This window comes from Pelophylax lessonae, assembly GCF_965119305.1.
Source record: "Pelophylax lessonae genome assembly, chromosome: 2".
Classification (NCBI taxonomy): domain Eukaryota; kingdom Metazoa; phylum Chordata; class Amphibia; order Anura; family Ranidae; genus Pelophylax; species Pelophylax lessonae.
Genome location: NC_138769.1, coordinates 298,074,044 through 298,100,221, shown reverse-complemented (window position 1 = coordinate 298,100,221; position 26,178 = coordinate 298,074,044). Strand labels below are relative to the sequence as shown.

The 26,178-nt window shown below is 43.3% G+C and overlaps 1 pseudogene across 1 annotated transcript in view; it reads left to right on the top strand.

The window, feature by feature from the left end:
- Nucleotides 1-19,401, top strand: part of LOC309548444 (protein phosphatase 1 regulatory subunit 12B-like) — a 92,004-nt pseudogene extending 72,603 nt beyond the window's left edge. The window contains exons 5-8 of the transcript XR_014226160.1: nucleotides 9,800-9,904; nucleotides 11,851-11,901; nucleotides 11,979-12,029; nucleotides 18,468-19,401. The product of XR_014226160.1 is annotated as a protein phosphatase 1 regulatory subunit 12B-like (transcript). The remainder of the gene's footprint in view (nucleotides 1-9,799; nucleotides 9,905-11,850; nucleotides 11,902-11,978; nucleotides 12,030-18,467) is intronic.
- Nucleotides 19,402-26,178: the final 6,777 nt, after the last annotated feature.

The window sequence follows — 26,178 nt, the reverse complement described above, 5'->3', positions numbered from 1 at the left end:
GGCACCTGCTCCTTGTGACAGGAGTGAAATCGCAATTATCACATCCCCCTCAACACAGCGCCTGCACAGGTGCCAGCTTGGCCCTGCCCTTGTACAAGGCTTGTATATATGGAATGAATGAGTCAAAGAAAGGAAAACGTATATGAAAGTAGAGAGGAAATTGGGTGAGGAGCCCAATAAAATATCATAGAAAAGAAACGGCAGAAGAAAGACCAAGTGGTCCATCGAGTCTGCCTTTCTTTTTTCATTAATTTTCTTGTCTGAGTATAGATCTAAAAAAAAGAAAAAAACAGGACACAGGCTGGACATTTGTCAACCCTGCCATCTAAGCTGCTACCTTCAGGTCATTGGAAACTTAACAAAACTTTCTTGAACACACCCCCAGAACATACCACTATAACCCTACTTCACTCAATGAGACTTCTGTTTTTTAGTAAACAATGCAAAATAAAACAGGAACAGAAGGAAGGGTGGTCCATGTCCTGTATTGTATTCCAAGGTATGGAATTTACAGGCAACAAGTCAGAATTCCTTTATCCTAAAGTATATGTGAACCCTTACCTTGTAAAACTACTCATTAAGTTTAAAATAGAAATTAAAGGCAAAACGTGTGTGTGTGTATGTATACATACATGCATACATACATACGCACACACACACACAGTATTTATATACAAAAATATAAATACCCTTTTCAATTTTTTTTATATGATCACAACCTCTGTTCTCAGTTGCATTGGGAGCCTGGGGAGGTGGGGGTGAAACAGCAGGGAACTGATCTTCCCAGTGAATGGCTGTGCAGGGGCACATGTCAGCACAAGTTGGAGACTAGAGGACAGGCAGGTTGTTTTTACATCAGTCAGAAAACTGACCACAGTGGGATGGATGTGATCTCATGTCTAGTGTGGTCAGTCTGAAATAGGAAAACAGTGGGACTAGCAGGCAGGGGCGTACAAAGGGGTTGGCGAGACTGGCGCCCCGCCAGGGGCACAGGCCGAGAAGGGGGAGCAAAAATCATTCGGCAGTGTTAGCAGATTTGTGCGCCCTCCGCTTAACCTACGCCCCCGGCACCCCCAGGCAGCGTGCGGCTCCATCAGTGAACCGCACGCACAGTACACCGGACAGGGGAGCACCTCCTCCTGGCGGTCTCCCCTGGCTCTCGGCTGGGATAGCTCCGTAGAGTCTGTACCTCCAGCCTTCTGCAATCTAGTTCCCCAGCTCCGCCCCTCCAGTCATTCAGAGATCCGTACATCCAGCCTTCTGCAATCTAGTTCCCCCAGCTCCGCCCTGCCAGCCGTTTGGAACTCCACCCCTCCTACAATCTACCTCCTCCTAACCCCGCCCCTCCAGCCGTTCGGAACTCTGCCCCTCCAGCCTTCTGCAATCCAGCTCCGCCTCTCCAGCTGATCAGAACTCCTCCCCTCCAGCTTTCTCTGCTCCAGTTCCTCCCATTCTCCCTTCATGGAATCAGGGCTGGCCCATTAATTACAGGTTCTGGTAAGTGTATTCTAAAATGTTTTTATTAATCTTACTAAATACTCACTGCCAGAGATAGAGAGACATATAAATCCATTTATCACAGGCTTATAAATGTAGTTATTAATAAAAGTCACTGATCTGACAAACTTTTTTTTATACAACTATTTAAAATGATATTTATGTGTGGATTTTGTCCTTCTATAACTGAGAGACATTGTACAGGATGATTTAATCTCTGAGCTCTGGAAAAATCAGCCCTGCAGTGAATATGAGAAGCACCATAGGAAAGTATTGAGCGTAATCCGCTTCCATCTTTTTCTGCTTATAATGGAGCTGTAATATCACAATCTACTGGGCACAGAGCGAGGGGAAGGGTTGGCGAGACCAGTACCCACCAGGGGCACAGGCCGAGGGGGCGGAAAAATCAATTGGTAGTGTTAGCAGATTTTTGCTCCCTCTGCTCAGCCTGCTTCCCTGGCACCCTCAGGCAGCGTGTGGCTCCATCAAGGAACCGCACGCACAGTACTCAGGGGGAACACCTCCCCCTTGCGGTCTGCATATGCTCCGTACGCAGCGCATCTCGCAACCCTGCACTCTTTATGTAGTAAACTGCGCAACCCTGCACTCATTATGTAGTAAAAAGGACCGCAAGACCCCCCCCCTCTGCACTTAAAAGCATTCAAAACGCCAAGTTTGGCTGTTTTGAATATTATAATTATTTTTCAAATCTAAGGACTTTAACAGCTTGCCGACCGCCGCAAGTACATATACTGCGGCGGTCAGCCCCGGCCAGGCAAAGTGACGTATGGGTACGTCACTAGCCTGTGAGCCAATAGCGGGCGGGCGCGCGCCCCCCCCCCTGCCCTGGCTCGTTCCCTGGCTCGTTCCCTAACAAGTCCGCGCCGCGAAGGGAGAAAGGTAGGCGGCTAATGTAAACAAAGCCGCCTGTCATTCTTCCCTGTGTAAAAGCAGAGATCTAACGGTCCTGCTATGTAGGACCATTGAACTCTGCTGTTACATGTAAAGCCACATCCCTGCACAGTTAGAAACACGCCCTTAGGGACACACCTAACCCCTCCTTCCCCAATAAAGTTAACCCCTTCCCTGCCAGTGTCATTTTTACAGTAACAGTCATATGTATAGCACTGATTACTGTAGTAATGTCACTGGTACCCCCAAAAATGTCAAAAATGTCAGTCAAGGGTCGGATCTGTCCACCGCAATGTCGCAGTCCCGCAAAGACAATCGCAGATCGCCGCCATTACTCCTTAAAAAAAAAATCTTTCCCTTAGTTAGTAAACGCAATAACTTTTGCGAAAACCAATCAAAATACGCTTATTGTGATTTTTTTTTTTACCAAACATATGTAGCAGAAAATAAATTGGCCAAAAATGTTAAAAAATTATGATTTTTACATTTTTTTGGGGGGGAATTTCATATAAAAAAATGTGAGATTGTTATTTTTGCAAAATTGTCGCTCTTTTTTTGTTTATAGCGCATGATCAAAAAAAAAAAAAAAAAAAAAAAAAAAAAATCGCACAGGTGATCAAATACCACCAAAAGAAAGCTCTATTTGTGGGTAAAAAAAGGACGTCAAATTAGTTTAGGTAGAGTGTCGCACGACCGCGCAATTGTGCGTTAAAGACACGCAGTGCCGAATCGCAAAATAGGGCCTGGTTAGGAAGGGGGTAAAATCTTCCGGGGCTTAAGTGGTTAAGGCTTCAGTAACCGGAAGTGATTTCATGACATTGCTTCCAGGTTTCTACATGGGAGACCCGATCAGAGCCAAATGCAGCTGTGTTTCGGCCTTTGGACAGCTGGCGCACGCATACTCCTCACCTCTATACACTCCGCACTCCTCTCCTGTACATACTCCTCACCTCCATACATTCCGCACTCCTCTGCTGTACATTCTACCCACCACCATACACTCGGCACTCCTCTCCTGCACATACTACCCACCTCCATACACTCCGCACTCCTCTCCTGTACATACTCCTCGCCTCCATACACTCCGCACTCCTCTCCTGTACATGCTTCTCACCTCCATACACTCCGCACTCCTCTCCTGTACATACTACCCACCTTCATACACTCCACACTCCTCTCCTGCACATACTACCCCCTTCATACACTCCACTCCTCTCCTGCACATACTACCCCCCTTCATACACTCCACTCCTCTCCTGCACATGGTACCCAGCACCATACACTCCACACTCCTCTCCTGTACATACTACCCACCTTCATACACTCCACTCCTCTCCTGCACATGCTACCCAGCACCATACACTCCACACTCCTCTCCTGTACATACTACCCACCTCCATACACTCCACACTCCTCTCCTGTACATACTACCCACCTCCACACGCATCTCCTGTACATACTCCCCACCTCCATACACTCCACACCCCTCTCCTGTACATACTACCCACCTTCATACACTCAACACTCCTCTCCTGCACATACTCCCCACCTTCATACACTCAACACTCCTCTCCTGCACATACTCCCCAACTCCATACACTCCACACTCCTCTCCTGTACATACTACCCACCTCCATACACTCCACACTCCTCTCCTGTACATACTACCCACCTCCATACACTCCACACTCCTCTCCTGTACATACTACCCACCTCCACACTCATCTCCTGTACATACTCCCCACCTCCATACACTCCACACCCCTCTCCTGTACATACTCCCCACCTTCATACACTCCACACCCCTCTCCTGCACAATATGCCCACCGTCGTACACTCAGCACTGTACACTCCCTATTCAACATTGACGCATTCCGCACTATGTAAGGCATCTCAGACTCTATTAAGCTACACCCCTTTAAGCCACGCCCAATATTTAGTGTAATTTAAGCCACGCCAACCTTTTCCCACCCGGGGGGGGGGGGAACCAATACAGCTCCTCGCCAAGGACGCTGGAGACCCTAGGTACGCCTCTGCTAGCAGGTCAGGATATCCAGTAAAGCAATACAAAGAAAACATGCTACTTTTAAACACAAGTCCATGGTAACACAAACATGTCAGGAATATGAAATGATGGGGGTAACATATTCTTTAACCACTTCAGCCCTGTCCATCACAGTTTTACTGCGGCAGGCAGGCTCTCCTGGGCAAAGTGACGTAGTACTAAGTCGCTCGCTCAGGAGACTCTAGGGGGCGAACGCGTGCTGCCGGCGGCGCGCTCCTGCCCCCGCTTGTTAGCTGGGGAGCCAGGCATGTGACCGGCGGCTCCGATGGCCGCCGGCCACTCGCGATCTCACACAGGAGAGGGAGAAAGACAGGCCGCTGATGTAAACACAGACGTCTGTCATTATCCCTGAAGTGATCATAGAGGCTATGGGATCCTGCTATATGGGATCGCATGTCTCTGTGATTACTTCACAAGCCACACCCCCTGACAGTTAGAATCACGCCCCTAGGGACACATTTAACCCCTTGATCACCAGTACAGTTAACCCCTTCCCTGCCAGTGCCATTTTTACAGTAACAGTGCATATTTTTAGCACTGATTACTGTAGTAATGTCACTTGTACCCCCAAAAGTGTCAAATGTCAGGGGTCCGATCTGTCCGCCGCAATGTCCAAGTCCTGCAAAAAAAAAAAAAATATATCGCAGTTCGCCGCCATTGCTAGTAAAAAAAAACAAAAAACAACAACATTAAAATGAGATAAATCTTTACCGTAGATAGTAAACGCAATAACAGTAAAAGTGCAAACCAGTCAAAATATGTTTTTTTTTGTTCTTTTTTTACCAAAAATTTGTAGCAGAAAAAAAATTGGCCTAAAATGTTAAATTTAGATTTTTACATTTTTTTTGAGAATTTCATATAAAAAAAAATGTGAAAAATTTTATTTTTTCAAAATTGTCGCTCTTTTTATGTTTATAGCGCAAAAAATAAAAAATTGCACAGGTGATTAAATACCACCAAAAGCAAGCTCTGTTTGTGAGAAAAAAAGGACGTCAATTTCGTTTGGGGACAGCGTTGCACGACCGCGCAATTGTCTGTTAAAATCACGCAGTGCCGAATCGCAAAATAGGGCCTGGTCATTGAGCAGCCAAATCCTCCAGGGCTAAAAGTGGTTAATCGTGCAGTACAGGACACACGCTAAATATTCATAGACTCGGGGATGTCCCCAAGCTATGAATAAAAAAGGATGGTAAACAGAACTTTGGTATCAGGTCCAACAATAAAAAGGGTCTATGGACCCAACTTGGTGCCACTAAAAAAAAACTTTGTATTTAAAGTCACAGACAGGTACATAAAGTTTTCCGTGTCTGCACTGGAGAAGAATTTATTACACTCCTTTCCCAGTGCATTCACTGATTGCTGCCATGATTAGTAAAAATAAATAAATAAAAATTCTTTAAAAATATCCCATAGTTTATAAACGCTATAACTTTTGCACAAACAAATCAATACACACTTATTAGGATTTTTTTTTTTTTTTTAACAAAAATATGTAGCAGGATACATATTGGCCTAAACTGAGGAAGAAATTTGATTTTTTTTATTGGGAAGGTTTTATAGCAGAATGTAAAGTTTTTTTTTTTTTTTCAAAATTGTCTTACTTTTTTTGTTTTATAGCGCAAAAATAAAAACTGCAGAGGTGATCAAATACCACCAAAAGAAAGCTCTATTTGTGGGAAAAAAAGGACAATTAATTTATTTGGGTACATCGTCGCACAACTGCACAATTGTCAGTTAAAGTAACGCAGTGCAGCATCGCAAAAAATGGCCTGGTCATGAAGGGGATAAACCTTCCTGTGCTTTAGTGATTAAAGTGGCTCTAAAGGCAGAAGGTTTTTTTGTTAATGCATTAAGATAAAAAAATGTCAGTGTGCAGCCAGCCCCCCTAATACTTACCTGAGCCATGTGCACGAGGGCCGTCTGGGACTCTCCCTCCTGATTGGCTTAGACACAACAGCGACACCATTGGCTTCCGCTGCGGTCAATCAAAGTCTGTTAGCATATGAGGAGAGAGAGGGAGCAGGGCAGAACTACGGCTCCATGTCTGAATGGACACACAGAGCTGTGGCTCAGCTTGGGAAAGGGGAGCGCCCGTGAGGGACCTGAGAAGAGGAGGATCCAGGCTGCTCTGTGTAAAACCACTGCACAGGGAAGGTAAGGTTAACATGTTTGTGTAGCACCCTCCTAGGTAGGTGCTAGAGTGAGTGTATCAATATTTTTGGTTTCTCTGCTTAACAGAGAGACAGTAGGTAAATTTATGTGCGGTCTGCTTAACAGAGAGCTGTGATTGTGTAGCAGAGTGTGCACTGGTGCTGTTCATGCTGTCTTGAAGTTTCACACTGGTCTAGCAGCTATGGGAGGTGCTAGACAGTGAGTGGAAACCATACAGATGAGCATATGTATATCCTTAAAGCCCTAGCCAATTCGAAGAGGAGGAGCCCCATTGCATGCTGGGTGCCTGTATTTATATTTGATGATCACATTGGCTCTTGGTCTTCTTCTGCAGAGAGAGTAGTAAGGAGGAGGCATGCTGCCTCTCCCCAGCACAGGCTTCCATGAGGCCTCAGATGGGTGACCTGAGGGCGTGAAACACTGAAGCTGAAACTCATGGTTCTCCTAAAAGCTGACTGAGGGAGGGTGTCCACAGATTCTGTCTGGTATCATGAAGGAAGGCGACCTGCGGCTAGAGCCTTGTGAATACAGACCCCCTAAAGGGATCCTAGAGACTGGTGTTGCTAAATCCCCTTCGTTGCTAGATTTCAGTATACTGGGTGAAAGCTAAAGGGGACACTGTCTAGTGTCTTGAAGAAGCAGGACATGTTCAATTCCTTCTGCTACAAAGGGACTTTGCGCAATTCTGTACAGTCTGCTACACAGTTCTACTGAGAAAGTTGTCCTTGCATGTGAATAGTTAATTTGGTATCCTACTAAATCCCTTCTCCAATCCAAATTCTCCAAATAAAACAAAAAAGCAAATCCCCTAGACTGGAGACAATGAGCAGAAGAGTGTGTGCACCTGGCTGTGTGAGAAAATACCCTGTGACTGGCTGTGGGTTCATCAGTGGGAGACCCAGGCACAAAAAAAATTAAAGCGGCTCCTGCAGGTGTAGTGATACATTTGTTATTTTTAAAGAAAAAAAAATATCACTTTAAGAATCTATCACGGTGCCAGTGATAACTTCCTAAAGTGGTGGTTAGGAACCACCTGAATTTGACACATTTATCAGTAATGTTATCGATACGGGCACAAATGTTTGCCTGAGTTAGGCGTAGGTAGTTTTTAGGCCGTTTTGAATTCCCATGAATAAGTGTATACAAGTAATAACAAGTAAAAGCAATATTGACTCTTGTTGTGATACTGTGTATTAACCCTATTTAGTGTCCAAGTATAGCCCACCACAATGGACATGCCATTTAAGAGGTCAGGGTATGAGTTGCATAGGGATGGACAATGGCCCTGGACCTGTATAGCACCCTGTGGCTAACTTCACACATTGCACTCAGTGCCAAGGTGAGCGACCAAGTATGTTCCACTGCCTGCAGCAACATTACAAGTCATCCCTGCTGAGTGGGGCCTTGGTATAGCTCCCAAGGTTTTGTTGAGGTTACATTGATCTGGATACACTGCTTTTATTGTTGTAGTTGAAGTCAGTGAGAAATTGACTGGAGAGTTGATTTGAAGAATCCAAAATAAAATAGAATGAATTCTCTATCAAAGGGAGAAGAGACCCACCACCTAAAGACATTAGCAAAAACTGAGGTCTCACCGAGTGAGATGGGGTTATAAAGATATTACACCCAGGTGGCACATCCAGCAAAAGATTTGCCCGTTTTGAATCACCTTAAGTTAGCAGCCGACAACTCAACATGTATGAATATCCAGCCTGTGTCCTCTACTGTACAATTAAAGGCAGACATAGCCAGATTGAAATTTGTCCGGTTCAGCAGGAACTGGCTGAATTTTCGATACATCGAGGGCAGGCTGGATGTACTGAACTCGATCTATTAATGGACTTCAGTACAACCAAGTTGCATCTAGATGGAACACAATTTGGCAGTTTCAGCATGAACCAGCCCATCTATTTTTTCTTTTTCAATCACTGCTGTATTCTGACGGCTAGGAGACCTCCCACTGTCAGAATACAATAATTCTGCGGGAGAGGTTCCTTCATCAACACAATCAGTGAAGTGAGCAATTTTCTTTCCTTCAGCCCTTGGTTGAAGTAAGAAACTGCATAATGTATTGCCTGCCTTTAGATTTTGCCTTTAGATATTATCTTTGTTGGCATGCCAATTAGTAATGGATATCACCATGATTGTTTGTTGCAAATTATTTCTATACCCCAAGTGCAGAGGAAAGATTGTGAAAATGTTAAATCTCCATCAAAATACATACTTTTACATATATTTTTTTCAACTCAATGGTGATTTGAAAAACCCACAAAATGTTAAGAAAAAAAAATGTAAAATTAGTATACTGCAGATCATTAAAGGTCACCAAAAAAAATAAAATAAAATTGACTTTTTAGCAGGTAAAGAAATATGCATTTATTTATTTTTTAAGGAGCCTGCAGAGAATTGCACCAGAAATCAGTAGATCGCAGGTGCAATGCCAGGATAGATGTCTGCCTGTGCCTCTGATACAGGCAGCTAGTTACTTGAGAGCAGGAAGATCAATGGACTACAAAAGCGTTTACCAGTGTCCTCACATTTTGAGAACTACAAGCCCTCAGCCCCAATGGCTGACGGTACATAGTCTATTCACTCACAGGAAACTGTGATTGGATGAATCTACCTTTTAGGTGGATCCCCGCACTGCCGCGCTGTTTTCAAATTGTGACAGCAGATGCGAGGAGAAGGTCTCCTGCCCACTGTCACGGGAGAGCTGGATCGAGGGGAGAAGGTGCAAATGCTGGAACATGTTACATGTTCCACCCAATTTAGGGAGGAATATGTAACAGGTTCCAAAGGTGAACTTAGCCATTAAATGCAAAAATAATAAAGAATACTTAACATGATCGTTGTATGCACCTGTTCACAAAAGTACAAATTTGCTAAATTACAGATCATGGTACATACAATTTATTGTATTGAAATATTAGGTCAGGTAAAGCCTAACCAAATTTAAAATTCTGCCCAGCCACAGCTTTATTCCTTGCCAAAACATGACCGCAAGCTGCACTTCGATTGGACTCTACAGAAAAGTTCTGTGTTACTAAAGGAGGATAGCCTGGGATTATGGAACATTGTTTAAACTACTATACATTGATCACTCTTTTACAAATATCTGAATAAAGTTTTTTTTTTTTTTTTTTTTTTGTTTAGCTATATGAGAGTGCCTACAATGAAAATGAGAAATTGAAAAGCAACCTCCGTGAAGCCCAGTTGGAGCTTGCAGATATCAAAGCCAAGCTGGAAAGAGTTGTGAAGGTTAAGTAATACCAATTTACAAATAATGAACAACTTGTATAGTAAACCCTTGCAACAAGTCTAACCTGGAGAAACTGTTTGTCTGTGATTATTCTATACACTTGCCAGGTGCATTCCTTCTGTGGCATCATGACTAGTTGTAAAGCATTAGCACTTGATTATTCTAAATTATACTGTACTTCTGTGGCATCATTACTAGTTGTAAAGCATTAGCACTTGATTATTCTAAATTATACTGTACTTATTTACTTAACACTAATTAAATCTGAATATTTGGAAAGAACACTAGGACCAGATTACTGTATTGTAACCCATTGCTTGACTATGCCAATTCCAATTTTTGTGGCCACACCATTCCCAACAAAGGTTAGCCCACCATCCTAGGCCATTCCACTCCTTTTAGACTGAAGATCAAAAAAGATCAGGGCATATACCTGGCAGTATGCTTCTAAGTTTCAACAGGAGGTAAACCCCTGTTAGGTCTTGACAACAAAGCCCCAGTGTAAGTCAAAACTTTTTTGTTATAGATAGTGAGGAGGATTTAAGTGGTGTACACACTATAAGAAAATCAGGCAAAGGACCGTTCGTTTTCCCTCATTGTTTCACAGCAAAATCAAAACCGATAAAAGAAAATTTGTAAGAAAATTCTCGGACAAAGGCCTTTTTTGTTATTGTATCAGATAACACGCAGTCTTTAATTTTTCTCGTAAGAAAACAGTACGAGAAACATTTTGGAGCTTGTCCCTTCGGAAATTTTCGTTCATAAGGTTGGAATCGGCTGTAGAAAGTTATGTACACACTATACGAAAATCGTACGAAAGATCTTTGGATGAAAATTCTCACCCATTTTCTTATTTTCTTATTTTGTATGTACGAGGCTTAAGGCTTCAATGTGTAATAAAGTAACACATTAGTTCAATAGGCTATGGTGGGTAGAATGTAATTAAAATACAGAGCCATGTGTAAAGGAAACCTTTATTTTAACAACACAATAACTCCTCTCCTGCACATCTGATCTAAGGACACAAGCAGCTTTTCAAATAAACCTTATCTATGCCTTTTGCTTTTTTGTGCTTTTGAGTGTTTCCACCACAGTCCTGAGTATAAACAAAGCAATAGTAAAACTGGCTTAGAAGTCTCAATGTCTGACTCAATGTCTAATTTATTGACAACCTCTGAAAGTTTACGAAAGTGATCTAAAAATTGATATACGTGGCTTGATCCTCTTTAGATTACACTTTATGGTCTACATTTCCTACATGCACAACTGACTGTTTTTACACAGTTCTTTAGTACAGCAACTAAAACAGAATTTAATTAGCTAAAGTTACTGTTACAAAATACATTTTGTGATTGCTACAGGTTACTGTACTAAGAATCCACATTTTAAATATATTAACTCTTTTATTTTATAAGGTTATCTGCCATTAAAGGAGAATTACAGCCAAAGCTCATTTGGCTGTACTTCTCCTGTGGATGTTTTCATCAGACAGTGGGCCGAAGCCTGATGTCATCTGATGTCACAGAGCTGGTCCAGGCTGGGGCAACATTGGAACAAGATTGCCGTGACCCGCCCACAACCCTGGACCGGCACCTGGATCAGCCTCTGAGAGACCCACTGAGAGCCTGAGCCAGCTGCTCATGCCCCCTCCACAGCTCAGCGCTCCAGTGAGCATGGAGGGGCAGAGCAGAGAGTCGGTGACCGACAGTCACCAGCTCTGCTCACGGAGCTCAGAGAACCAAGCAATTAGCGGTCTTTGATCGCTCGATTCTCAGTCTTAGAGCCAGTGGGAGACAGATGCAGCATCCACCTATGTAAGTATGATTCTTGAAAAAAAATGCCATACTTCTCTTTTAAATGCATATTTTATTAATAAGTAATCTATATCACACTTTCTTTCACCTTTTGTTCACACATTCATTTGGTCACATTATATGCATTTCAGAAACAGGACCAATCATCAACTCAGGCTGGACTGCTGGAGGCAGAAAAGAGAGTAAGTGGTGAATGTTCTTCCTTCCTAACTACTGATTTACTGACAAACAAATAAAGCTTTTTATTTTTCTTTTACAGGAGAAGAGGGTTTTGGAACGCAGGATGACAGATATGGAAGATGATCTTAAGGTAATAAATTGAAATAAAAAAAATAATAATTTTGACTTGTAAATCCCATATCTTGAATTACAGTAAAAGGACACAGGCTGGATATTCATAGATGATGGGTTATAGACTGCTACTTTTAGGTGATTGGACACCCCCCCCCCCCTTGGGCATACCCACTAGATAACTGAGGTTTTTTTTTTTTTTCTTTTTCTCTTTTTTTTTTTTAGCAGGCCATGCAGAGTAACACAAGGACAGAGAGGTGGAAGTAATACAGCCTTCAGGGTATTCAAAAGAAACCTAAACGTCACCTGGGGGCCTGCATGAAGCCATAGGGAACCCCATGCCAAAATGTTTTGTCTTACATCGTACCCCTACCAGGGCCGTCTCTATTATTGATTGGACCCCGGGCAAACATTTTCTTGGGCCCTCCCGAATCAACTATGTGCGGGATCATGAGGCAGCTGCCCCTTTTGCCCTGCATTAAAGATGGCCCTGACCCCTACCCATTCACCAAAACCGTTTCAAAAAGTAATAAAGCACAAGAGACAAGTTTTTGACAATGCCTTTATTAAAAATAAAATAGTGTCTGTTGATGTAAATCCAAAGTCAATAACGTTGCCCGATGACCAGAAAAATAAACGCTCCCGCCTACTAGGAGGCATCCTGCCGAATGTCTGCTCTGTGCTTTGACATTTCTTATATCTGGTTACGGATTCCCCTGGGTTACCCATAGCAACAACTTGACAATATAGCATATTCTAAGTGCTGGACTCAGTCAGAAAACAGTCCAGGGATTTTTTTTTTTTGTTTGTGGTTTTATTTGAGAACTGGGATAGTAGAAGGGATGAGTGGGATACTCCTACTGAACAAACTGTGCACAATTTCTGGGGACTTCTGATTATAGACCAAGGCCACTGCTTCACCATGCCACTAAAGTGAAGTAGAATTAAGCGAACTGCACTGTACTGTGAATCACTCTTTAGGGTCCTACTTGGCACCCCCTTTTTCCCTAATCTTCAGAGTTTTTCACGGCACCCCCCTTTACTCTGACACACTGTGTGAACTGACCATTTATCCTCTGACTTCACTGGAGTGGTCCCCTTTCTGGGCAGACCCTTTGGCAAGTCCCCTGGTACTCACGGACACTGTTTTTTGCCAGAAGACTGTGCCAGCAGCTCCACTGTCAGCTTTACAGGATCCCCTGCAGCTCAGCTCCACACCTTGTTCACTAGGCTGACCACCTATGACCACCTTTCTTATGCAACAGGAGGAGAGACAGCTGTCCACCTCCTCCTGGGACTCTGATTCCCGCCAAAGACGCCCTGTCACATGTCCCCTCAGCTTGTATGAGCAATCCCAGGATGCACTGCAAGTGTGCCCTCCCACTGGGACTGCCACAAAAGGAAATGTGTCACTGGCCAGGTTTCCTCCACTGTCCAACGGGCTCCCCTATTGGATGCAGTGGGGACACTCCCTCAGACCCAGTGAAATCACACCTGGGAACATGCATCAGGCAACTGAATAGATCAGACTCCCCTGATAAGCAGATGGAGCATAAAATGCGTTGAACCTAGCACCTAACTAGGAGAGTGCTACATATAGGTAAGGGGTGGGGCCACCTGGCTACGTCACGAGGTGGCACCGCCCCCTTCTGACATCATGGACTGGTGCATGCTGGGTACGTGATGTCAGAAGCGGGTGGTGCCACAGGGTGACATGGCCAGTTGGCCCCACCCCTTACTTACAATAAAAATATCAAAACACAGAGCAGGAGGCGGGAGCGTTTTTGATTTTTCGGTTCGGCGGGCAGCGCGATTGACGATGGATTTACAATAAAGGAGTTGTCAAAAGCTTCCCTTGTTTTATTACGTTTTGACACTTTTTTGGACCCTATACTCATTCACATGGGGGGGGTGCGGGTACTGGGGGCCCCCTTGTTAAAGATTCCAATAAGCCCCATGCCCGCAGACCCCCCCTATAACCACTGGCCATGGGATGAGGCCCTTGTCCCCATCAACATGGGGACAAGTTGCTATGGGGCGGGGGGCCCGCCCCAAAGCACCCACTGCCCCATGTTGAGGGCATCTGGTCTAGTTTGGTTTAGGAGGGGGGCACTCGCTTGTTCCCCCCCCCCCTTTCCTGTCTAAGGGTCTGGTACAGATTTGGGTTGGGGATATGATATGATTTTGATATGGACTGGAGGGGAAACCCCATGCGTTTTTTTTTAAAAATTTTACCGGCACTTTTTTTTTTTATTGTTTAGCTGTCAACGGGGAAACTCATTGACAGCTGATGACTCATTGGTTAAGGACACCTCGGACGGCTTCCCGGCCCTGCTCCTTAACCAGCGTACACTGTGCCCTGATTAGGCAAAGCTTTTCCCAATCAGATTGCATTGTGCAGCTCTCGGTGCATTGCAGGGTGTTCCTCTGGGTGAACACCCTGCAAATTCGGGTGTTCGGCAAACTGCCCAACAGGCAAATGTTCGGTCCAAACTCATGCTCAGGCCGAACTGGTTCGCCCATCCCTATTGCTTACATTGACCCTGCCTGCTTGTGACTTCGACCCAGCATGCTTCGGCCAGTAATGTCACAAGGGGACAGAATCACCCTAGAGGTCATTTATCTATTTATCAAGATGGAGGAGCAGGCAGTCGGCGGGAGCGTTCGACGAGGCCAGAGGTTTTTTTTGTTTGTTTTTTTTTTGCAGTGCGGCAAGCATTGTGATTGATGAAGGATCTACCATGGGGACATTTTTAAAATAAAAAAAATAAAATAAAAAAATAATGAATAAAAAGGAATTGTCAAATACTTTTTACACTTTCTTGGTGAATGGGTAGGATAGTACCCCATACACATTCACATGGGGGGGCCAGGATCTGGCTTCCAGATTCGGATAAGCACCCCCCCCCCCCCCCCCGCAGACCCTCACAACCACCACCTAGGGTTATGGGGAAGAAGCCCTTATATGGATTGGGGGGACCCCACGCTGATGAGTCATCAGTTAATGTTGCGGCGGCCGACTTCCCAGCCCATTCTTTAACAGCCAGCTATTCTTCATACAGAATTTGAACCGATCCTAATTCTAATCATTCCAAAAATGTGGAATTCATTAGAAGAATAATAAACTAAGCTAAACAAATTCCAAAACCAATCAGTGAAATGTAAATAGTAACAGAACAAATCTATCTGAAACAAAACAATTTTTTTGTTCTGCACATGCCTAGTAAGACACAGTTTATGGTATTTGTTGGCAATCCCAACTGCCATACAAATATACATACAGTATATCTCCAGATTACACTTTTTATGAAGACTGGTAATCTTGGTGCTGGCAGCTGATGCAGGTCTATAAGATTTACATCTATAGCGCTGAGCTAATATTTGGATTCATAATGAATGTGTGTCACAGAATTCTAGGAAGTAAATGGGGGATCTTCGAAATATATGTTTAAAAACGTCAAGATAGTACACATTGACTGGAGTACGTTAGAAGAAATTAAAATACAATGTGGAAATTATATAAAATTTTAGAATCTGACGATAGTCATGCTTTAAGATTAGGGTAAGCCACTCAGATGCCCGTTTTAAAATACTCCTCTAAAGTAAAACTCTAGACACAACGGGCCGTTTCATTTGAAGAATTACTCAGTCTTATTTATGGCATTACTATAAAGTTACACACTAACTGTAAAGGGGACTAGGGCCATCAAAAATGGTCTACCACCAGTCCTATATTGGGCCCAGGCAAGCAGGGGAGCTCGGGCAGCAGGGTTATTCTATGTGTGCAGCAGCTGAAAGCCAGCGGAATGGAGGAGGAGAAGCTGCCGCAGAGAGAGACCTACAGGAGATTGGTATGGCGAGGAGGTTTTTATAGTAACCGATCACCCTCATGGAAAGGTTTTGATTCCAGCTTCCCTCCTCTCCTCCTGGCTGCTGCAGGCACACAGGTAGGGGATCTTTTCAGGATGGAGAGCGAGGTAAGGAACAGTAAATATATCATAATTACTGTCCCCTTCCTTTTGTAAATGAACACAATGAATGATCTGTACCAATCACTCACTATGTTCATTTAAAACTGAAGCATAGTAAACAGTTGACTATGCTTTGGTTTGTGAATTAACAGTAGCCTCTGTATATAGCACTTTCTGTTCATTCACTCTCCAGTGCAGCTGAGGCTACAGAGAAAGGGACTGAGAAATGTATAGCCTTGGTCCCTTTCTCTAATTTAAACAGAGAAACATCACTGTGAAACATCAGGGGTCTGTTTAGGCCCCTGATATTTCAACAGCTGCAGCATCAGTTTGATATTGCAGCTGTCCCTTACTGGCCCTAAGCCCCAGAAATGAATGATTACACGATTGCTCAGTTCTCAAGTCTGCTTGAAGCAGAAAACAGTGACTGCCCCTCCAGCGCTCACTGTGGAGGGGGTAGACAACGCTTCATGCTTAGAGCCAAAGCTAGCTGTCACTCAGGCAGCAGGGTGCATCCTGACAATATGGTCGAGATTCTTCCAGAGCCTGGAGCAGCTCTGTGAAGGCAGCTGCCAATGGACCATCGACTGATTGTGGGTCACACGAGAGCAAAAGGAAGTGCACTCCTGTGACCCAGAAGAGAGGTATGGTCAAAAAAGCTCCTCCTCTTCTCAGGTCCCTGGCTTAAGCTCCTGACCCCTCCCTCCTGTTGAGTGCCCCCACAGCAAGCAGCTTGCTATGGGGGCACCCGAGCCGAGCTGCAACTCCTTGTTTCCATTAAGACATGGAACTGCCGTTCCGCTCCGCCCCTCTCTCCTGATTGGTTCAGTTTGACATTAGCTGGAGCTAATGCGTCACTGCTGTATCTCAGCTAATCAGGAAAAAGAGGGGCGGGTCCTAATACTCACCTGAGCCCATCTCTATCCAGTGATATTCACGAGTGCCTCAGCTGTAGGGGACTACCTCTCCTGATTGGCTGAGTTTGATTTACAGCAGTGGGAGCCAATGGCTCGTGGACAGACTAGATAGAGATGGGTTTAGGTAAGTATTAAAGGAGCTGAGGGGGGCTGCTGCACACAGAAGACTTTTTATTCGAATGCATTGAGATTAAAAAACCTTCTGACTTTACAACCCCTTTATTGACAGGCTGTATTTAGTGTCCTAATTTCTTCCTCCTAAGGGTATGTAGCTGTCCTCCATACCAGTAATCCTGGAAAGCTGCCTTAGAAGAACCTACTTGGTCAAAATTTTGGAGCAGGCAGCTAAAAGTTTCTTGACCATTACATTAAAAGAGAAATATACAAAAGCATTTGTCAGATTATCCTAAATCGTATCTCTTATACCTCTCTTCAGGCTATTTTATAGTTGTGGGAAAAGAGGAAATTTTGTTATATTTTTTTTTTTTTTGTGTAATATGTAGACTAACTAAAAAACGCTAGCAGATAGTCAGGAAACTTGTGAAAAAAGTTCCAATTCAGATATAATTTTTAGACTTGAACATTTATCTAGGGCCTGCATATTAAGTCTAGTTGCACCTTTGGTACAGTTACATTTATATTCAAGCTTCCCCTGTCAGTCTTGTATTCACCTGTCCCCAATTCTGAGAGAGATCACTGATGAGGCTATAGAGCTGCAAGACATTTAGGGCCTCGAGATCCTAGATGGGGTTTTTGAAACTGAGAAAAGGATGAAATAAAATCCCTGAAACCTTTCCATCAGATGAACTAGGGCATAACCCTCTGAGCTGAGACGCATGAAAGTTGGAATAAATGCTCTAAGGAGGGTGCTGGAAACAGGCCAGGAGATCCCCGCCCTCCCCCCTGACTGGACTACAAGTTTGAGGGATTTTGAGGTCCAGGATTTGCAGTAAAACGGGGCTCCTGGATTGAGTTTGGCCACTTCAGACTGCAAGATCAACTATGAAAAGCATGTGCGAGTAGATGAAAAACTTTCATCCCAGGAAAAATACCAGGTTTAAACAGAGGAGGGGCCGCAGGGGGAAATGTAATGGGTGGTCTAGAAAATTTTTTGGGAAATGGTTTATTATAGAAGTGTGTTGAGCACATTCACATATATTGTAATAGTACAAATGGATGAATGTCTAATCTTTTTAGGAGGATAAAAGATTACTTTTTGGTCCTGGCCAATTTTAACCACTGTCTATCATCTGTGGCAGGTCATATGTGCATAGCACCATGTTTAACCATGTTTTAGAGAATCTCAAAATAAACATACAAGATTTAAAGTAATGTAACCAAAGGATATTGTTGCACCCTCAAAAGAAATGTATGCAAAGTGTCAGAAGCAGAATACAATTTTATTTTGGACTGGAAAACCCCTTTGTTGCTGGTTGAGAGAATTCTTCCCTCAGACACTTTTATGAATTAGACCAAATATATACTTAGGTGACCTCAAAACCTTTGTGCAATAATTCTTTACTACTGTGCCACCTATTATGCCACCTGATTATTATACTTCCGTTTCAGGTTCTCACAGACCTAAAATCTGATAACCAGCGTCTGAAGGATGAAAATGGAGCCTTGATTCGAGTAATAAGCAAACTTTCCAAGTGACCTTGTATATTACTTAGTGAAAAAGAGAAATAACTTAATCCATGTAATGCATCCATTCTGTAAAATCTATGCACACCTATGGAGATGCCACTTCAAAGAAAACTCTTCATATTTTGGATGCATATTATTGTGTATATTTTGGGAAAAATAGATTTATTAAAGCAAGCAGATTTATGAAATATTCATTGCCTTAAATGTTCAAGTGGATGACTTAATACACTGATTTCATAAGTCTGTGTATAAGTTAATGCAAACTATCAGCTCACAATGCTGTAGGTTGTAAAAACAACAATGCACCTGAAGGCAAAGAGGAATGTAACCAATTTACAGCCAATTAAGTCATCTGTTACTAAACTGACCTCAGATAATTAAAATCTCAGCACTGTAGGCTACTACATTTTTAAAATTATAATCACACTTAAAACCGCTCTTACAATCACGCTTCAAGCCATCCCTGCTGAATTGGTCACATTTTGATCCCTGTATGGGCAGGCTGGTTGTACACAAGTCAATTTATTGATCAACTGTTTGTATTTTACTCTGTTGCATTTTGTTTTGCTCTTCCACATTTAAAAATGTGGATGGGGGTTCCCAGCAGATACTGCCCATGGTATATTCTTGCTATGAGCTAGTTTCCATTTAATTTTCAGAAATCAAACTTGGTCAGTAGTGTTGGAATACTCTTCACTAAAGCACTTTAAACTACATTTTAAATGAGAAAAAGATATTTATTTAAATATAGATCTCTTGCAGAGCTTATTAACTTTGGCACGGCATCTGTGGAGTGGTAGCTGTCAAATATAAATTGCAAGCACTGAACTATGACACTCTAACAGCATTTCTGCAACTGCCAATTCTCTAAGACTCCAAGCTTCACTTTGATGGAGTAAATTGAACATTGGGTCTCATTTTTCAAAGCCTCAACTGCTTAAAGCAGAACTTTACCCATAACAATTTGATAAAAAAAAAAAAATGTTCTTTAGCAGGGAGCATACATTCCACATTAATAATTATGCTACCAAAATTAGTGTGTGCTGCAAATTGCCTCCAGCCTTTCTCCTGTTTCTTCTTGCTGGAGGCTGCCATTTTGCTGAAGCCCAGAGGCCCTGAACAGCATTAAATCATAAAGCAGGACTAAACCCATTTATTTAAAAGTTACATTCCTGGAATGCTGGGATTGCTAAGTGTCACATTTGCTTGTGTCCTCAACTAAACTGTCTTTCTTGGCTGTGATAGATAGGAGGGTTTAACCACTTGCCGACCAGTTCCTGTATATTTACTGCGGCAGGCTGGCTCGTACAGGCAAAACTATGAGATCTACATCGCTTGCCTGGGTGGTGCTAGGGGGTGAGCGCGTGCCGCCGGCGGTGCGCTCCCGATCATCAGCGGGGAAGCCAATGCAGGTGTCAGGCGGCTCCGATTGCCACCTGACACCCACGATCGTTCCCCGCACAGCCGACCGTCCTTCTCCCTGAAATGATCACAGAGCTCATGTTTTTTCACAAGTCCAGCCCCCATACAGTTAGAATCACTCCCCTAGGGTCATATTTAACCCCTTGATCACCTATACTGTAAACCCCTTCCCTGCCAGTGTCATTGTTACAGTAACAGTGCATATTTATAGCACCAATTACTGTAGTAATGTCCCTGGTCCCCCCAAAAGTGTCAAAATTTGTCAGTCAGGGGTCCGATCTGTCCGCCACAATGTTGTAGTCCCGCAGAAAATCGCAGATCGCCGTCATTACTAGTTAAAAAAAAAAAACATAAAAAATGACCTAAATCTTTTCCGTAGTTAGTAGACTCAATAACTTTTTTTTTTTTTACCAAAAATATGTAGCAGAAAACAAATTAACAAATTGGCCTAAAATAATTTTTTTATTTTTGTCATAGCAGAATGTGAAAAATATTTTTATTTTTTCAAAATTGTCGCTCTTATTTTGTTTATAGCGCAAAAAATAAAAAAATCACACAGGTGAACAAATACCACCAAAAGAAAGCTCTATCTGTGAGAAAAAAAGAACGTCAATTTTATTTGGGTACAGCGTCGCACCACCGCGCAATTGTCCGTTAAAGTAACAAAGTGCCGAATAGCAAAATAGGGCTTGGTCATTAAGGGGGGCAAATCCTTTTCGGTTTTAAAGTGGTTAATTCTGCTTTAAGGCTGTCTGCAGAAAGACCTCTACAAACTCAGCACTCAGTGTCTAAAACTGCCTAAAATTGAGAGCAACTGAGTATGTGCAGAGCAGGGTGAAATAGCATGTTACTGGATTTTACACAGCATGGGCACTTATTTTTTATATTTTACATAGCTATACCTGCAAAAGGGGTCAGCCTGAAGTGATCTAGCAGGACTTGCATTTGTCTAAAGTTCAACTTTAATCTTGCACCATCGACTTTCAAACAAAACCCAATGGATGTAACAGTTTCTTAGAACAGTTACATTCAGGGCATACCATGAATAATTGTCAACAGTTATTTGTGCTCTCAACTGAAAGGTCAAACCATCAAATGGCTAGTGTCATAACTGATAACTAGGGTTGAGCGAACACGAACTGTATTATTAGTGTTCGTACCGAATAATTGGATTTTTGTTACCCGAACACGGACCCGAAAACTTTACTGTATATTTGGGTAAAAATCCGTGTTCGGTCGTTTTATTTCCGGGTTTTGCATGCTTTGGCGCGCTTTTCATGGCGGGCTTTCAACAGCCAATCAACAAGCGTTTAACTGGTGTGCCTAAGCCATCCCAGCCATGCCTACAAATGTATCAGTAGCTGTGATTGGCCGTCTGAAGCATGTGACCAAGTCTTTATAAGTTCGAGGCAGCGCTGCTGCGGCGTCATTCTGCTGTTTAGTTCAGGGAGAGAGCACACATCAACGTGCTGGCTGCTGATTAGGGACAGACAGGAAAAAAAAAACATTTGTGTCCGGATAGAATTGAGGGACAGGTCGGAGTGTGTTAGGCAGGGCGAGTTGTAGGCATTTTAGGGAGAGAGTCTGCTGATTTTTAGGATCAGTGTGTTCTACAAACTACAATCGATATTGCTGTGTGGGGTGGGGTTTGCAGTAACCGATCTATGATCTTAGCAATCCTTTTAGGGACAGAGTCTGCTGATTTTTAGGGTCAGACAGTGCGTTCTACAAACTACAATCGATATTGCTGTGTGGGGTGGGGTTTGCAGTGACCGATCTACGATCTTAGCAATCCTTTTAGGGACAGAGTCTGTAGTTTGTAGAACACACTGTCTGACCCTAAAAATCAGCAGACTCTGTCCCTAAAAGGATTGCTAAGATCGTAGATCGGTCACTGCAAACCCCACCCCACACAGCAATATCGATTGTAGTTTGTAGAACACACTGTCTGACCCTAAAAATCAGCAATCGATATTGCTGTGTGGGGTGGGGTTTGCAGTGACCGATCTACGATCTTAGCAATCCTTTTAGGGACAGAGTCTTCTGATTTTTAGGGTCAGTGTGTTCTACAAACTACAATCGATATTGCTGTGTGGGGTGGGGTTTGCAGTGACCGATCTACGATCTTATCAATCCTTTTAGGGAGAGAGTCTGCTGATTTTTAGGGTTAGTGTGTTCTACAAACTACAATCGATATTGCTGTGTGGTGTGGGATAGGAGATAGGCAGGTGTCAGTGGTCCACATCCATTTTGCTGTGTGTGGTCTGCAGTGAACACAATCTTTTTGGGGTGCAGTGAACACAATCTTTTTGGGCTGCAGTAAACACAATCTTTTTGGGCTGCAGTAAACACAATCTTTTTGGGGTACAGTGAACACAATCTTTTTGGGGTGCTGGCTGCTGATTAGGGACAGACAGGAAAAAAAAAACATTTGTGTCCGGATAGAATTGAGGGACAGGTCGGAGTGTGTTAGGCAGGGCGAGTTGTAGGCATTTTAGGGAGAGAGTCTGCTGATTTTTAGGGTCAGTGTGTTCTACAAACTACAATCGATATTGCTGTGTGGGGTGGGGTTTGCAGTGACCGATCTACGATCTTATCAATCCTTTTAGGGAGAGAGTCTGCTGATTTTTAGGGTTAGTGTGTTCTACAAACTACAATCGATATTGCTGTGTGGTGTGGGATAGGAGATAGGCAGGTGTCAGTGGTCCACATCCATTTTGCTGTGTGTGGTCTGCAGTGAACACAATCTTTTTGGGGTGCAGTGAACACAATCTTTTTGGGCTGCAGTAAACACAATCTTTTTGGGGTGCAGTGAACACCATCTTTTTGGGGTGCAGTGAACACCATCTTTTTGGGGTGCAGTGAACACCATCTTTTTGGGGTACAGTGAACACAATCTTTTTGGGGTGCTGGCTGCTGATTAGGGACAGACAGGAAAAAAAAAACATTTGTGTCCGGATAGAATTGAGGGACAGGTCGGAGTGTGTTAGGCAGGGCGAGTTGTAGGCATTTTAGGGAGAGAGTCTGCTGATTTTTAGGGTCAGTGTGTTCTACAAACTACAATCGATATTGCTGTGGGGTGTGGGATAGGAGATAGGCAGGTGTCAGTGGTCCACATCCATTTTGCTGTGTGTGGGCTGCAGTGAACACAATCTTTTTGGGGTGCAGTGAACATAATCTTTTTGGGGTGCAGTGAACACAATCTTTTTGGGGTGCAGTGAACACAATCTTTTTGGGGTGCAGTGAACACAATCTTTTTTGCCCACTGAGGAGGGAGAAAAGTATTTTTCTATCAGGCAGCATTTTCCTTCAGCTGTGCTGAGTGACTGATCATACACTGCTGTGTTCAGTTCACATGTGCTAATATTGAGTGGTTTCAGAAATCATACACTTTTTTTCTATTCCACTATTCAATATACAGCCTTGGGTTTAAAAAAAAATTAAATTGTGGCCTGCAGCAGAGCTGAATGATATTTGGGGTTTTTGGGGTTCATCTCATACTTCTGAAGATTTGAGGGTGCTGCCTGTTCCATACTCCTCCTACTCCTCATTCAGCCTTTTAGGGGTACAAACAATAGTAATTGGGGCCTAGTGTGGTTTTGTACGTGTGAGATACATACACTTTTTTTGATCATATTTTCTATTCCGCTATTTAATCAAAACCTTTGGGTATAAACAATTAAATTGCGGGATAGTCTGTGTCGGTACGTGTGAGATACACTTTCCCAATTTTTGGGGCGCATCTCATACTGCCGAGGATTTGAGGGTGCTTCAGTCTGCCTCCTGCCTGTTCCGAACTCCTCCTACTCCTCATCCTGCCTTTAGGGTACAAAAAATTGTAATCGGGGCCTAGATTGTGTTTGTACGTGTGAGATACACCGTTTTGTAAAATTTGTCCTATTCCGCTATTCAATATACACCCTGTTTGAGTGTAAAAAATGTAATTGCGGGATAGTCTGTATCGGTACATGTGAGATACACCATTTTAAATTTGTTTGGCGCATCTCCTTCTACCGCCGAGGATTGCAGGGCGCTTCAGTTTGCCTCCTGTTCCGAACTCCTCCTACTCCTCTTCCTCATCCTCCCTTTAGGGTACAAAAAATTGTAATCGGGGCCTAGTCTGTGTTTGTACGTGTGAGATACACCATATTATAACATTTTTCCTATTCCGCTATTCAATATACACCCTTTTGGAGTGTAAGAAAATTAAATTACGGCATAGTCTGTATCGGTACGTGTGAGATACACCTTTTAAATTTGTTTGGCGCATCTCCTTCCACCGCCAAGGATTGCAGGGCGCTTCAGTTTGCCTCCTGTTCCGAACTCCTCCTACTCCTCTTCCTCATCCTCCCTTTAGGGTACAAAAAATTGTAATCGGGGCCTAGTCTGTGTTTGTACGTGTGAGATACACCATATTATAACATTTTTCCTATTCCGCTATTCAATATACACCCTTTTGGAGTGTAAGAAAATTAAATTACGGCATAGTCTGTATCGGTACGTGTGAGATACACCTTTTAAATTTGTTTGGCGCATCTCCTTCCACCGCCAAGGATTGCAGGGCGCTTCAGTTTGCCTCCTGTTCCGAACTCCTCCTACTCCTCTTCCTCATCCTCCCTTTAGGGTACAAAAAATTGTAATCGGGGCCTAGTCTGTGTTTGTACGTGTGAGATACACCATATTATAACATTTTTCCTATTCCGCTATTCAATATACACCCTTTTGGAGTGTAAGAAAATTAAATTACGGCATAGTCTGTATCGGTACGTGTGAGATACACCATTTTAAATTTGTTTGGCGCATCTCCTTCCACCGCCAAGGATTGCAGGGCGCTTCAGTTTGCCTCCTGTTCCGAACTCCTCCTACTCCTCTTCCTCATCCTCCCTTTAGGGTACAAAAAATTGTAATCGGGGCCTAGTCTGTGTTTGTACGTGTGAGATACACCATATTATAACATTTTTCCTATTCCGCTATTCAATATACACCCTTTTGGAGTGTAAGAAAATTAAATTACGGCATAGTCTGTATCGGTACGTGTGAGATACACCTTTTAAATTTGTTTGGCGCATCTCCTTCCACCGCCAAGGATTGCAGGGCGCTTCAGTTTGCCTCCTGTTCCGAACTCCTCCTACTCCTCTTCCTCATCCTCCCTTTAGGGTACAAAAAATTGTAATCGGGGCCTAGTCTGTGTTTGTACGTGTGAGATACACGTTTTATAAAAATTTTTCTATTCCGCTATTCAATATACACCCTTTTGGGGTGAAAAAAATTAAATTACGGCATAGTCTGTATCGGTACGTGTGAGATACACCTTTTGAATTTGTTTGGCGCATCTCCTTCCACCGCCAAGGATTGCAGGGCGATTCAGTTTGCCTCCTGTTCCGAACTCTTCCTACTCCTCCTACTCCTCTTCCTCATCCTCCCTTTAGGGTACAAAACCAATTGTAATCGGGGCCTAGTCTGTGTTTGTACGTGTGAGATAAACCGTTTTATATCCTTTTTTCTATTCCGCTATTCAATATACACCCTTTTGGGGTGAAAAAAATTAAATTTGCGGCATACTTTGCATATTTGACTGTGAGATACACCCGTTGTATTTGTATACTGTTTTTCTATTCCGCTATTTAATAAACACCCTTTTGGGGTAAAAAACATTAAATTGCGGCATAGTTTGCATATTTGACTGTCAGATACACCCGTGCGATACGGTTGTTGTTTTGTTCCGCTATTCAATAAACACCTTTCTAGGGCAAGATCATAAATTACAGAAATATGAGGAGACCGTCAAATAGGGGCCGTGGCCTGGGTCGTGGTGCTGCTGGTAGAGCTCCTGTTGCAAGGAGAGGACGTGGTCGATCTGTGCCAGCTACACGCACAAGTGAAACACCTTCCTCAAGTGTTAGTAGGCGACAGAACCTGCATCAGTATTTGATAGGGCATCATACGCCTCTAGAAGTGATGAGGCCAGAACATAGAGAGGAGATAGTAGATTGGTTTGCTGCTGACAGTGCCTCCAGTTCCTTCACATTGTCTCCCACCCAGTCTACTGCAGAAAGGTCAGAGTTGGCACCTGCAGCCAATGTCCAACCGTCTTTCACCTCACCCCCTTGCAAATCAGGCAAGCAGTCTGAGCCCCAAGCCATACAGCAGTCTCTTGTTCTTTTTGAGGACTCTGTCAGCAGGGTTTCCCAGGGCCATCCACCTAGCCCTG